This window comes from Triticum dicoccoides, chromosome 1B (assembly GCF_002162155.2).
Source record: "Triticum dicoccoides isolate Atlit2015 ecotype Zavitan chromosome 1B, WEW_v2.0, whole genome shotgun sequence".
Lineage (NCBI taxonomy): Eukaryota > Viridiplantae > Streptophyta > Magnoliopsida > Poales > Poaceae > Triticum > Triticum dicoccoides.
The window spans coordinates 368,384,485-368,398,108 of record NC_041381.1 but is presented as its reverse complement, the minus strand read 5'-3'; the positions used below and the strand labels follow the sequence as shown (position 1 = coordinate 368,398,108).

General features: G+C 46.6%; 1 pseudogene; it reads left to right on the top strand.

Annotated features, from left to right (window-relative positions):
- The first annotated feature begins 1,953 nt into the window (after window positions 1–1,953).
- Window positions 1,954–13,272, top strand: LOC119335864 (annotated as a pseudogene).
- The last annotated feature ends 352 nt before the right edge of the window (window positions 13,273–13,624 follow it).

The window sequence follows — 13,624 nt, the reverse complement described above, 5'->3', positions numbered from 1 at the left end:
ACTCATCAAGCAACACCTCATCCCTCCTTGATAGTATTGACTTTTCCTATAGACTCAATGTGATCTTGGATCACTAAAATATAAAATGTAGAGTCTTGAGCTTTTGAGCTTGAGCCAATCCTTTTGTCCTTAGTATTTTGAGGGATCCACTTTCCTCATCCATGCCATGCCATTCATTGAGCTTTCCTGAAATATTTATCTTGGAATGATGTTAGCTCAATGAGCTATATGTTGTTAGGAATTACCAAAACCACCTAGGGATAGTTGCACTTTCAACTGCACAACCCGCTGTTCGTCCGTTAACGACTTCTTCTTCTTCTACGCCGGTGTCTTGCGGGCGACACGTGGCTTGCCTTTAGTGGAGGCGAGGAAGGCGACCGACGGCAGCGTTGAGGGTGCATGGGTCGTCCATGGCGAGCGTGCGGGAGCGCGAGCGAGTGGTAGTTTTTTTGGGAAAGAGAGGGAAATAGGGGTGGCTATGCCGCCAACTGGTGGGCCATGGAAGGACTAGACGAGCATCGCACAAATCCGTTTCGTGTCTGCGCCGGCGCAAACGAGGCCCAAATTTGGGCATGAAATAGGTCGCACAGCGGACGAAAAACAGACGAGAGTTTGCTTGGAGAGCAACTAATTAACGAGCGTTCCTTCTGGAGCCTCGCAACTACCAGCGCCACTTGGCGCGCTTTAAGCCATTCGCCACGTGTCACGCTCTGGACGCTCCCTCCGGATTTTTTTATTTTTCCGCACGCGTTTTCGGCTTCTTAATGGTTTTCCCTGTTTTTTTCGACGTTTTGGTTTTCCACCGGTCTTCCTTAGCTTTTCGATCAAATTTCTTTTGAAAAATTTCTTTTTGTGCAAGCGTTTTTTTTTCACGAGAGTCACGGTTTTGCTTCCGCGAGAGGCACGATTTTGCTTTAGCGTGAGTCACGCCCATGCCCCTCGGAAACAAAAAAAAACACATTTTCTGTCTTTTTTTGTTTCGCGAGTCACGGTTTTGCTTCCGCGAGAGGCACAGTTATGCTTTCGCGAGAGTCGCGGCCATGCCTCTCGGAAACAAAAAAAACACATTTTCTGTTTTTCTTTTCTTTCGTGAGAGACATGGTTTTGCTTCCACGAGAGGCATGGTTGTGCTTTCGAGAAAGTCACGGCCGTGCCTCTCGAAAACGAAAAAACGCGTTTTCCGTTTTTTTCTTTCGCGAGAGTCACGATTTTGCTTCCGCGAGAGGCATAGTTGTGCTTTCGCGAGAGTCACGGTCGTGCCTCCTCGGAAATGAAAAAACCCACATTTTCTCCTTTTTTTCCTTCCGCGGGAGTCACGGTTTTGCTCCCGTGAGAGGCACGGTTGTGATTTCGTAAGAGACACGGGCGTGCCTATTTCGGAAAGAGGAAAACCCTGTGCTCCCGGTTCGGTTTTTTCGTCCGTTTTTTTGGTAAAAAAGATCGTCAAAACATATCAACATGGGATCTAGTTTTAAAGATCTCGACGCGAGGAATTCAACGGTGAAAGCGGTTTGAAATTTGGACGCATGGTTTAAGAGATAAAACGTTTTAAATAAACAGATCTTGAATAAACAGATCTAGAAAAAAAAGGAAAACTCCCCGGTTACGACAAGTGGCGCATATGCAACGCGTCACTTGTCGTAACCTGAGGAGGTTAGAGTGATCTTCGCAACGAGTACTCCTCAACTAATGATTTCGGTTTTCCTTAAAAAAACACTAGTGATTTCGGTTTGTTTGGGTCGGCGTGTTAGGCCGATTTTCTATCCGTTTCGACCCAAACAAACACGTACGGACAAAATGTATCGGCGGTTGGAGTTGCTCTAGACTTTGAGTGTATTTACCTCTGTTAAATTACTTGGCTATCTACCGTGTGGCCCCGACTCCCAGTCACCAATCACCACGCTGGCATGTCCTTGATCTGTTAACTGGATGTTAATCGGACGGTGCAGGTGGCTTTGATTCTGAACCTGCCGTTCCTCTCAGGTCCGAGGCTCCTTCCCTCTCTTGGCCGACCCCCGAGCCGCCGGACCCCGCTGTTCGCCGGCGGCTGTAGTGAAGTCCCCGAGCTTCCTCCCAGCGAAGCGGCGCCACTTCCACTGTTCCAAGCTTGGAGTGGAACATTCAGGAGATCCATCCAAGCCGATTCCTTCTGCTGGTACGAAAATATTTCTCTCGATTGTTCTAGGAGTGTTTTGTTTGTTGCTGCGAGCAATCACAATACCCTCATAACCTCATTACTCCTCCAAGATACGCAAACCCATCCAGTTATCTGTGGATTCGGCTCGGTTTGTTGCAATAGCAGCTTGTTCCCCAGTATTTCGAGGGTTCGAATGAGTTAGGGTTTAGGTTACTCGCACGCGATTCTTCTCGACCTCGTGGTTTGCGCCTGCTGTTGATAGGTCACATGCGCGTAAATTTGTGTGTACTAGTGCTGTGTCTACCTGTGCTCGCTGGGATCTGGGAATCAAGAGTGACTGCAGTGATTAAGATCGCATATAGGGTGGTAGAAACATTTATGCGTGCTCAGATTCTGATGTTCTGGTGATGATTGTATGACAGTGTCCAGAACTACAGATGAGTTCGAAGAAAGTTCCGTTCAACCGTCATAAGGAGAATGAGGAGGCGAGGAAGAAGGTCAGGCAGGGGTTCAAGTCCCTTTTAACTTATTCTGAGACACGCCCATCTTTTTCTACATGTAAATTTCGTTCATATCTGATTTTGGTATGCTATAAGAGGGAGGAAGATGAAGCGGCACGCGTCTATGCGGAGTTTGTTGAGTCATTCAAGGGTGAAAGCACATCTGGATCAAAGTTTGTCCGTGGGGGCGTGATTGATCCCAATGCCAAGCTGAGAGCTGATTCTGAAGGTTAGTGATAGTGGTTTCATTTTACTATACTTCGTCATAGTTGCCTTTGCACCTTGCAGTTTCAGTATCAATCATGATGGATATATGCACTATTTCTTTTATTGCTCCAATTAATCAAGAGGCCGCCATTTTTACTCATTCGGCAATGACAGGTGGAAAGTCCAAAGATGGGTGGTCTGTTCCAAAGAAGGGCAGTAGGTAAACGGCAAAAAATACTTGATTTCTAGAAGATTGTATCCTGTGGCAGCACAGCTACATCTTTAGAAGTCATGTGCCAGTATGATCAGAACTGAGAATTTTGAGACCAAGCATGAGCAATTTTTACACGCTTGATGTGATATTATACCTTACAATTATGATTCATGAATTATTCGTTCATATACCTTTTATTGCCAAGTGCTTGATGCATTTGAAATAGTGGTCGGAAGAAGAAAACTGTCTTGCACAACCACATCCTCATTTCATGACTCGTATTGCACTCCCACATCCTCAGTTGCATTTATGCTGTTGTGCTAACTATAGCCGTGCCTTCTTGACAGAGCAATTCCTTGTTGCTGACATAGTGCTTAAGATGATGATGATGTTACAGAACTTGTTTTTAGCAGTTTTTTTAGTACACTAGTACCATGGCAATGACTCTCTGGAGTCATGGAGACACCAACCACGGAAGCATCCATGTAAACTGTTATTAATTGTGAGATGACTGTAAATTTGTGAACATATATGAATAATAATATAATGATGTCTCATGTTGTATTTGTTGGTATTACTGTAATAACTACCAAATGCATCAGAACAATGTGGAAGTATTTTTCACAATAAAGGAACATTTTTCAGATTATTACAAATGTTTTTATCACGGGCAGCGTTGCAGAGAATTTCTCATAATTGCGTGAAAACCAACATATTAAGCTTAACAACTAGTCTAGATTTAGGGCCACTTCATGGCTGCTGCGCCATAGGTTATGGTCTGATATGATTTTGTTACCATGGCTTCAAAGGTGTATTATGTCATAAAAAGGTGGAAACATTTAGGCACTGTTTGGATTATCGTTTTCCTTTTAAATACCCCTGTAAAAAATGCACGTCTCGTCCTGTTGGTTTGTTTCCGGCCGGAAATTGCTCAGTGTCCGGTAAGATGCACCTGTAAGTTAAATACATGCTATTACATTACACCGATGCCAAGCACGGCCTTAGGTACTTCTGAAAAGCCGTTGCAATGTCGGACGGAGCTTTACTTGTGACGAAATAACTATGTGTGTGTACTGGATCGACATGATTTAATAGAGAAAACCTGCCAAAGTGTCATTAATTTAATGAGAATATCCAAAGTACCCCTGTAGAGAGTGAAGTAAGTATTTATTTTGGTTGTATTGCTCCTATCCTTTCGCCGTTGTTGTTATCTGTAACCCCATGACATATATGTGTACAAATGATATGCAGCATAATCTGACTTATGAGCTCAATACATACCTTATATACGTCATATCATTATCCAGGTATGTTCCATCTTTTTTGCCGCCATCGTTTGGGAAAGAGCCGGACAAAAAGGTTAGCGCACTTTCATAGTTCTTATGATTGGCTCAGCGGTCAGTATGGTTCTTTGATTGAGCATTATCTTGACTTGCAGAAGGAAGATGAGCGGCCGAAGGAAAAGGAAAAAGGAAAGCCACGGGCAATAGATAAGTTCATGGAGGAACTCAAGTTTGAGCAAGAGCTTCGGGAAAGGCGTAATCAAGAACGTGACGGTCGACACGGTAACACCTCCGCGGTAGGTATTATATTATGTTAAAGTTGATCTTTTGGTTCTTTCCACTAGACATAATATCAAACTAATCCATAGGGCAGTTTTGATTATATTTAGCATGCTGAAGTATTCTTGTCAAATAGAATGTAGAAAACCAACCCTGCCAGTCAACATTGATAAACATTTTCTAAATAAGTTTCCAGCTAAATATGATAAATCTGTTGACTGGTTCTCCTAATTGTTTTCTCTCAGAATCTCTGCGGTTTGCCCTTGTATTTGCTGTACTGACGATTGAAGATTTTCCTGCAGTCCTCTAGCCATTTTGATGAACTACCAGATGAATTTGACCCCAGTGGGAGAATACCAGGATCATTTGATGATGGGGATCCACAAACCACAAACTTATATGTTGGCAATCTCTCTCCTCAGGTTGATTTTTCCCACCGTACATGTTCTGTCTAGACACAGTTTTAAGTGCATAGGCATCATAGTTAGCTTACCATGCATTATATACCATATGATGTTAGGTGGATGAGAATTTTCTTTTGAGGACATTTGGTCGGTTTGGACCTATCGCTAGCGTCAAGATTATGTGGCCTCGAACAGAAGAAGAACGCAGAAGGCAAAGAAATTGTGGGTTTGTTGCATTCATGAATAGAGCAGAAGGACAGGCAGCCAAGGATGAAATGCAAGGTTACTGTGCACTTCCATGTAGTTGGGATCATGTTATAGGACCTTAAAATAGTAACATTTCCGTACTTTTTAAAATTACTTATATTCCTGTTTTCAGTTTACTAAATTACTTAATGCAGGTGTTATTGTGTACGACTATGAGCTGAAGATTGGGTGGGGCAAATCTGTTGCTCTTCCATCACAAGCACTGCCTGCTCCTCCTCCAGGACATATGGCAATCAGAAACAAGGAGGTTGCTTCTTTCATTTCAAAAATTTCTATGTGCAGCTATCTCTTATATATTTTTTGGAAGTTTTAGGTAGATGACATGTCTTTGGTATTTTGAGTCGTACAACCTCCTTATTTTTCTTCGATATACAGGGTGGTACTGTAATCATATCTGGTCCTGGAGGTCCACCTGTTGCATCGGTTGCACAACAAACCTCAGAGCTGGTTGGTGATCTCTTACATATACATCTGTCCTTGTGTGGCATACTGTTCTTGATATCCATGCTATTTGTGTAACCATAAAAGTAAAATCATTAAAAAAATCCACGTTTTCTTTGAGATGGACCTTTTGAGGTATCATAACGCTGCTCGTTTGAGCTCCCTTTTCAGGAAATATCTAAGTGCTTGAGTTGTATAGGCCAAGAGAGTTCATAAGTTGCCCTGCTGCATACAATTTAACATGTACTCCCTCTGTCCCAAAATAACTGACTCAACTTTGTACTAAGTTTAGTACAAAGTTAGTACAAAGTTGAGTCACTTATTTTGGGATGGAGGGAGTAATATTTTTGCCATCTTTCTTAAGTTGGCACATAAATTCTTTAGCCCTTTCACATATGTTCACTATGTTATATGTTCTGGGTGGGCTCTCTTATTTCGGTTATGGATTGAATCCTTTTTCACCAGCACTCTTGTATGTGGTAGAAACTAGGGTTCTACCGGGTCTAGGCCGGAGGTTGTAGGGGAAGGAGGGAGCTGCTCGTGGGCAAACTCGCGGCCGGCGGCGGCTGGGCGCCGTCGTGTGCGAGGAGGCGACGGCTGAGAGGGAGATGGCGCAGGGAAGGAGGCGGCTAGGGTTAGGTCTCCCGGCTCCCTAAGGAAGCCGAGCAAATATGATTGCTTCTTTGCTTGATTAGATTGATACATCTCGTCTCCTTATATAGAGAGATTTACTTGACTCCCAAGCCCCTAATAACGATAATTGGGCTAAGCCCCTAATAACGATAAGATAGACCGGGCCACAACTAACTGGGCTAAGCCCCTAACATGCCGGTCATAACATTTCTCCCCGCTTGCACAAACAGCTCGTCCTCGAGCTGGAAGGCGGGAAAGCGCTTGCGGAACTCCTTGAGGTGATCAACCGTCGCCAAACACCTCCGCGGCAGATGGGGCGGGCAGGTCGCCGAGCCCGGCTGCAGCGGCGTCCTCCTCAATGTAGTCCGCAGCCTCCAGGTAGAAGAGTCGCAGACAGACGTGGCCGGGCGCGTAGGGCTCGTCGCAGTTGAAGCACAACCCTTGTCGGCGACGCTCGAGTTGCTCGGCCGGTGTGAGCCAGCGGAACGGGCGCCCCGCGGTCGCGGCAAGGGGTGCCGCGGAAGCCTGAGCAGGACGACCTGCCTGGAACGTCCGACCAGGGTGGCGGCCCAGCGGCCCGGGGCGGTGACGCCTGTTGGATGGCCACCGCGCGGCGCTCGAACGCGCGGGCATAGTACATGGCCTTCTGGAGGTCCTGGGGTCCCTGCAGCTCCACGTCCACGCGGATATGATCCGGCAGACCGCCGACGAAGAGCTCAGCCCGCTGGCGAGCCGTCACGCCGGGCGCGTGGCACGCCAGGGCCTGAAAGCGGTCTGTGAACTCCTGCACAATAGAGGTGAAGGGAAGACGGCCTAACTCCGCCAGCCGGCTCCCGCGTATCGGCGGCCCGAAGCAAAGGAGGCAAAGCTCGCGAAAACGCTCCCATGGAGGCATGCCGCCCTCGTCCTGCTCGAGAGCGTAAGACCGAGTCTGTGCGGCGCCTCGGAGGTGATATGAAGCGAGCCAAGTGCGGTCCGACGCGAGCGTACGTTGCTCCCGGAAGAACTGGTCACACTGATTAAGCCAGTTGAGGGGGTCCTCGGTGCCTTCGTAGGTGGCGAATGCGAGCTTGGCGAAGCGCGGCGCTGTTTGGGTATGACCGCCGTGGGGGTACGGCTCAGCGGTGCCGAGCAGCGGCGCTGGGTCGGTGATCACAGGGGCCCCCCGTGGAACTGCGTTGCGTCGAGGCCAACGTAGGGACCCGCGGAACTGGAGGACCCGCCGTACTGCGCCTGCTGTGACGGCACGTGCGGCGGCCCCGAGGCCATCGTGTAGACCGGCTGAGACGACGACTCGGTCAACCAAGCCGGTAGCGGGGACGGCAAGGACGGGAACCGGACTTGGTGGAGCGGAACTCCCGCCGGTGCGGTCGATGCGGGGCTGGAGCTGACCGGCGGTGGCTGCTGCGGCGGAGCGTCGGGCGTGGCGGAGGCCGCCAGGAGCGGCGGCTGCCACTGCAGCCAGGGCTGGGCGGTGGTGGCGAGGGATGGCAGCTGCAGCGGCTGCTGCAGTGGCCCGACGAGCGCGGCGAAGGCCGCCTGGTGCGGAGGCTGCCATGGCAGCCACGGCGGCGCGGAGGCGGCGATGGGCGCTGGAGGCGCGTCGGAAACCGGCGCCGACCACTGCGGCCACTGCGGGGCGGCGGGCAGCGTCCCAGCGAACGCCGCGGAGGCCCCTGGATGCGGCGAGTACCACGGTGGGGGTGGCGGCGTCCCGTAGGGGCTGGTTAGGTACAGCCGGATTTCCTGGACGGCTGTGACGAGGTCGTTGAGGACCCCGGTGATCTCCTCCGGGGTGTAGGCGGCGGCCGGTGGTGTGGTGGAAGGTGCCGGCATCTGGACGGTGGCGGCGCTGGAGGATGCGACCAGCGGCGCGGACGGGGAGGGCAGCGGCGCGGTGGAGATTGGCAGCGGTGCGGTGGTGCCGGTCGGCAGCGGAAGCGACGGGGTGGGCGGCGGCGAAGACATGATCGGAACTGAGCTACATGATACCAAACTAGTAGAAACTAGGGTTCTACCGGGTCTAGGACGGAGGTGGTAGGGGAAGGAGGGAGCTGGTCGTGGGCAAACTTGCGGCCGCCGGCGGCTGGGCGCCGTCGTGCGCGAGGAGGCGGCGGCTGAGAGGGAGATGACGCAGGGAAGGAGGCGGCTAGAGTTAGGTCTCCCGGCTCCCTAAGGAAGCCGAGCAAATATGATTGCTTCTTTGCTTGATTAGATTGATACATCTCCTCTCCTTATATAGAGAGGTTTACTTGACTCCCAAGCCCCTAATAACGATAATTGGGCTAAGCCCCTAATAACGATAAGATAGACTGGGCCACAACTAACTGGGCTAAGCCCCTAACATGCCGGTCATAACAGTATGTAACTCTGCCAGCTACGTTCTTTAGGATCTTATAGGCCTAGAAATAATATAAGAAGTTTTTCTTTGGTAATAATTTTAGATGTTAGTTTGTTTAGTTAATTTTCCTCAATTCTAATTCCACTCCGGGGATTCACTTTGTTTAACAGGTCCTTACTCCAAATGTTCCTGATATAGTAGTTGCTCCACCAGATGATTCACATCTTAGGCATGTGATTGACACAATGGCTCTGCATGTACTTGATGGTGGATGTGCTTTTGAACAAGCTATAATGGAAAGAGGACGAGGGAATTCTTTATTTAACTTCTTGTTTGATCTTAAATCGAAAGAGCACACATACTATGTCTGGAGGTTATATTCCTTTGCTCAGGTATCCACTGTTGTTTATCTTGCTACAATTTTAATGCCATCTCCTCTATGATCTATCAATAGAAGATTGTTTGTATCGGTTGTCATACAGACACATATTTTATCATATGACATTTTCCAGTATATATGTTTGCTCAGTGATGGCCTATTGATTGGTTGAAATGAATAATGTATTGTTTAATAAAGTTTATGTCCTTCGACCTCCTGATTATGTTCTGTTCAGCTTGCTCTCTAGAATTTGGTATTATATATGGGAATCACTGTGCTGATATAACACTAATGTTTAATTGCTTATGATACTCAAATGCAGGGCGATACTTTACAACGATGGCGAACCGAACCATTTATCATGATTACTGGAAGTGCAAGGTATGTGTGCACAATGATATTCTTTTATGTGTTGGTCCTGTGCTTATTGACTATCTGGTGACATTGTTGTATTAAATATGTTATTTTAGATGGGTTCCACCTGCTTTGCCATCCAGCCGAAGTCCTAATCATGAAAAAGAATCTACTTTTGCAGCTGGTAGAAGCAGGGTAAGGTTTGGTTGGACCTTAGCAGAGACTTCTTTTTGGTACTTTGCCTTTATTAGATGGTGCAAATGCTTTGGTCCAGTTACCTGATTAATTTGTGTTTCGTCTCCCAGCATGCGGAAGTGGAGCGTACACTGACTGATTCACAGCGTGATGAATTTGAGGACATGCTACGCGCATTGACATTAGAAAGGAGTCAGATAAAGGAGGCCATGGGATTTGCGTTAGATAATGCTGATGCTGCTGGAGAGGTAATGCATACCTTGTACTCCCTCCTTCCCAAAATAAGTGTCTCAACTTTGTACTAGCTCTAATACAAATTTGTACTAAACTGAAGACACTTATTTTGGGACGGAGGGAGTATATTTGACCTTATCAGTTGACATTTCCTCTTTTCCTTTTGCCTTTAGCTTAAAATTATGAATTCGTTCTGGTTGATTGATTCTATTTCATGCATCCTGCTATTTTTCCTTTCTGTCTCAGTTACTCTACGTGAAACATTCTACAGCTTGTCACAATTCACAAGATCAGTTAATAGCTTGATCATTGTGAGTCAAATCTTGTGGTTGTGGACTGAGATTCATTCTACTCTGCACAGACTATCTGTCTCAAGCATATACGTTTTGATGGGATTTGGTGTTGTCTAAGGAGAGTAGGAAAGGAGAAGCCGATCAAATTTGTAACATGTAGATTGATGTATATATTTTACTATTGGGACCATCATCTGGTCATATACTCTTACATAATCGCACATGCCATTTGTTTGTTGCAAATTGCACTTCAGAGGCCTACTGCATATTGATGTATACTTCAATTTTATTTTATAGTTCACATTGAATAAAAACTCACCGAGTCTCCCCTTGTATAGATTGTCGAGGTTCTTGCAGAATCTTTGACACTTAAGGAGACATCTATCCCACCAAGGTTGCAAGGCTTATGCTAGTGTCCGACATCCTTCATAACAGTAGTGCTCCCGTGAAGAATGCTTCTGCGTTTCGGACCAAGTTTGAGGCTGCTATACCTGATGTCATGGAGAGCTTCAATGACTTGTATCGCAGTATTACAGGAAGGATTACTGCTGAAGCTCTGAAGGTATTTGTTGAGTAGCATGGTTTCATTTTCCCCCTTGATGTTTCTACATAATAACACTCATTTATTACTTTCTGCAGGAGAGGGTTTTGAAAGTTCTACAAGTATGGGCAGACTGGTTTCTGTTTTCTGATGCATATCTGAATGGGCTGAAAGCTACCTTTCTTAGGCCAGGCAACTCTGGGGTCACCCCTTTCCACTCTCTATGTGGTGATGCACCTGAAATTGAAAAGAAAACTAGCTCTGAGGATGGTAATAATGGATTTAGGCTTGATGAAGATGGTGCCCTGGCCACAGGAAAGGCAGCAGCGACGAAGGAGCTGTTAGGGCTTCCGCTTGCTGAGCTTGAACGTCGTTGTAGACATAATGGCCTCTCACTATGTGGTGGTAAAGAGATGATGGTTGCCAGGTTGCTCAGCCTGGAGGAGGCTGAGAAGGAGCGAGTATATCAGAAAGATGTCGACATGAAATATGGACAAGGAGAACCTCATAGAACTGGGAGAGAGGATATTGGTTTGAATGCGCATAGTGCTTCGAGACCTGGAGAAGGTACTGTTGATGATGAATCAGATATGCTGGGTCTCTCTCGTCACACAGGTCAAAAGTACTATGGAAAATCTGCATCTGCTGAACCGAAACAAGTTCCAAGCAAGAAGCAGAGAGCTGATCCCATCTTACCAGCTTCTAAATGGAATCGAGAGGATGATGGCAGCGGCGATGAAGATAGAAAAGATGGTCAAGGATTGGGGTTGAGCTATTCATCTGGAAGTGATATTGCTGGTGATCCTGGGAAAGCTGATGCAACAGAAATTAGTACTGATCACACAATTCATCATCCAGATACAATTGTTGATGAAGAGCATAGGTATCCCACTTCACCCGCTCCAATTATTCAATCATGTTGTCATTAGTGTTTCACATTCTTTGCTCCAAATATTCAGTCATGTCGTCATTAGTGTTTCACATTCTTTTTTGCTTAGTCGATACACCTTCTGATCTGCAGGCAGAAGCTGAGGCAGATTGAGATTGGTGTCATGCAGTATCGTGAATCTCTTGAGGAGAAGGGTTTGTGGAACATGGAGGAGCTTGAGAGGAAGGTTGCCAGCCACCGTAGGCGTCTTCAATCTGAATATGGGTTGTCTTCTTCAGTAGATGGGGCAAACAACAGGCGCTCTTCCGGTATGTAAGAAGGCCGCAAGGGGATAACCCTGTCTTCTGATAACTGCATTTCTGTTTCTTTGGAGCATCTCCATCCTTGATACTTATTGTGTTGCTTCACGTAATAGCTTATCTGATAATAACAATGAGCCATGCTGTAGCCCTCAACCTAGTCCAGTACGTGCATGTTTTTACAAAGAAATGTACTTCTGTTTTGCAGAGAGAATACCATCGGACCGGAAAGGAAGGTATGATGATGCACGCGATTCTTCCAAGAAGCGGCCTCACAGCCCAAGTAGGAGCCATAGTCCTTCAAAGAAATCATCACTGGATAGAGACCGAGAGCACAATCGCAGCAGAGACAGATTGCATGGTAATGATGTCGGGAGAGACAGGGCACGCGAGAAAAGTTCAGGCCGAGAGAAGGATGATCACCATGATAGAAGCAGAGAAAGAGAAAAGGACAGGAGAAAGGGGAGGTGACTGAGGGTATGTTTGGTTCCAGCCCCTACCAAATATTTGGCTAGCCAAAATTTTGGTTGACCTTGTGGTTGCCCATGAGTTGGCCAACATCGGCAAGGAAAACGAGCTAGAGTAACCAAAAAGGCATTGGCATGCCAATTGCTCCTAGTTGGTAGCCATGCAAACAAAGGCCAGCGTTTTGGACATGACCAAAATATTGGTAGGGTAAGTTTAGCTGCCATAACATACATACATACCCTGATACTTGAAGATCTCCCTGTTGTGCACTTGTCCTTTGGCTGAATAAGTGTCTTGAGAAAGGAAATATTTGAGCTGGGCTGCATCCGCCAATACCCGCCGCATGTAAATGGGTGCGCATGGCCTGCTCAAGGACCCACTTGTAGCGGATTTGAGGATTTAGGCTGTGCTCCTAATGAATGGCAGGACCTGTTTTTGTAGTATCAAGGAACAGTAGTTTGTGAAACATAAGTACTTTGATCAAGCAACACTGAATGAAATGCTGTCAGTTCGTGGCATGGCTGCAACTAATAAACTTTGACAAGTTGCTATGGATTTGCTCTGGCGATCTTGTTGTTTAACCCCTGTAGGATTCAGCTTAGAATTAGCATGGTGCTACTGCTGCCTCAACTCCTCCATTTAACATTTCGGTTAATCTGGTTGAAGGGCCCAGCATGGCAGGTTGTTTAACTTGCTGGTGCATTCTTCTGCGCATGGTTAATTGGTCGTATTGTTTGTGGATGCTTAATTTTCAAGCTCGTTTCTTTTTTAGGCTGATTATATTTTTTTCAGGCTGGAGCTCATTTCTTTGAACCTAATTTGTGGATGCTGTAAATTCAGGCGAGCGTAGTTCTCTGTGCCGCATCTGGCTGAATCATTATACTTGACGTTACGTGTATATAATTGTAAGATCCTCCTCTGTAGTCCTGTTGCAACGCTCGTCAGAAAACAGCATTAATTTACATTTTTTATCTGCGGGGAATTAAATATGTATATATATTGCTTAACGAATATGTTTATATACACAAGATTCAACTAAAAAAAATGTACACATTTTTATACTCCCCTGGATCGGAGGGAGTAGAATAAAAATCCTCTTGGCATGAGAACTTGGGAGTGCCAGTGGGAATGTGATTGATCAACACTCCTTTGACAATCTTTCCACTCATATGAGCTGCGCAATTGGAGCTCGGATCATACAATCGATGGCTGGATATATTCTGCAATCGATCCATGTATGGTTCCCCGCACGAGCTGCGTCTACTC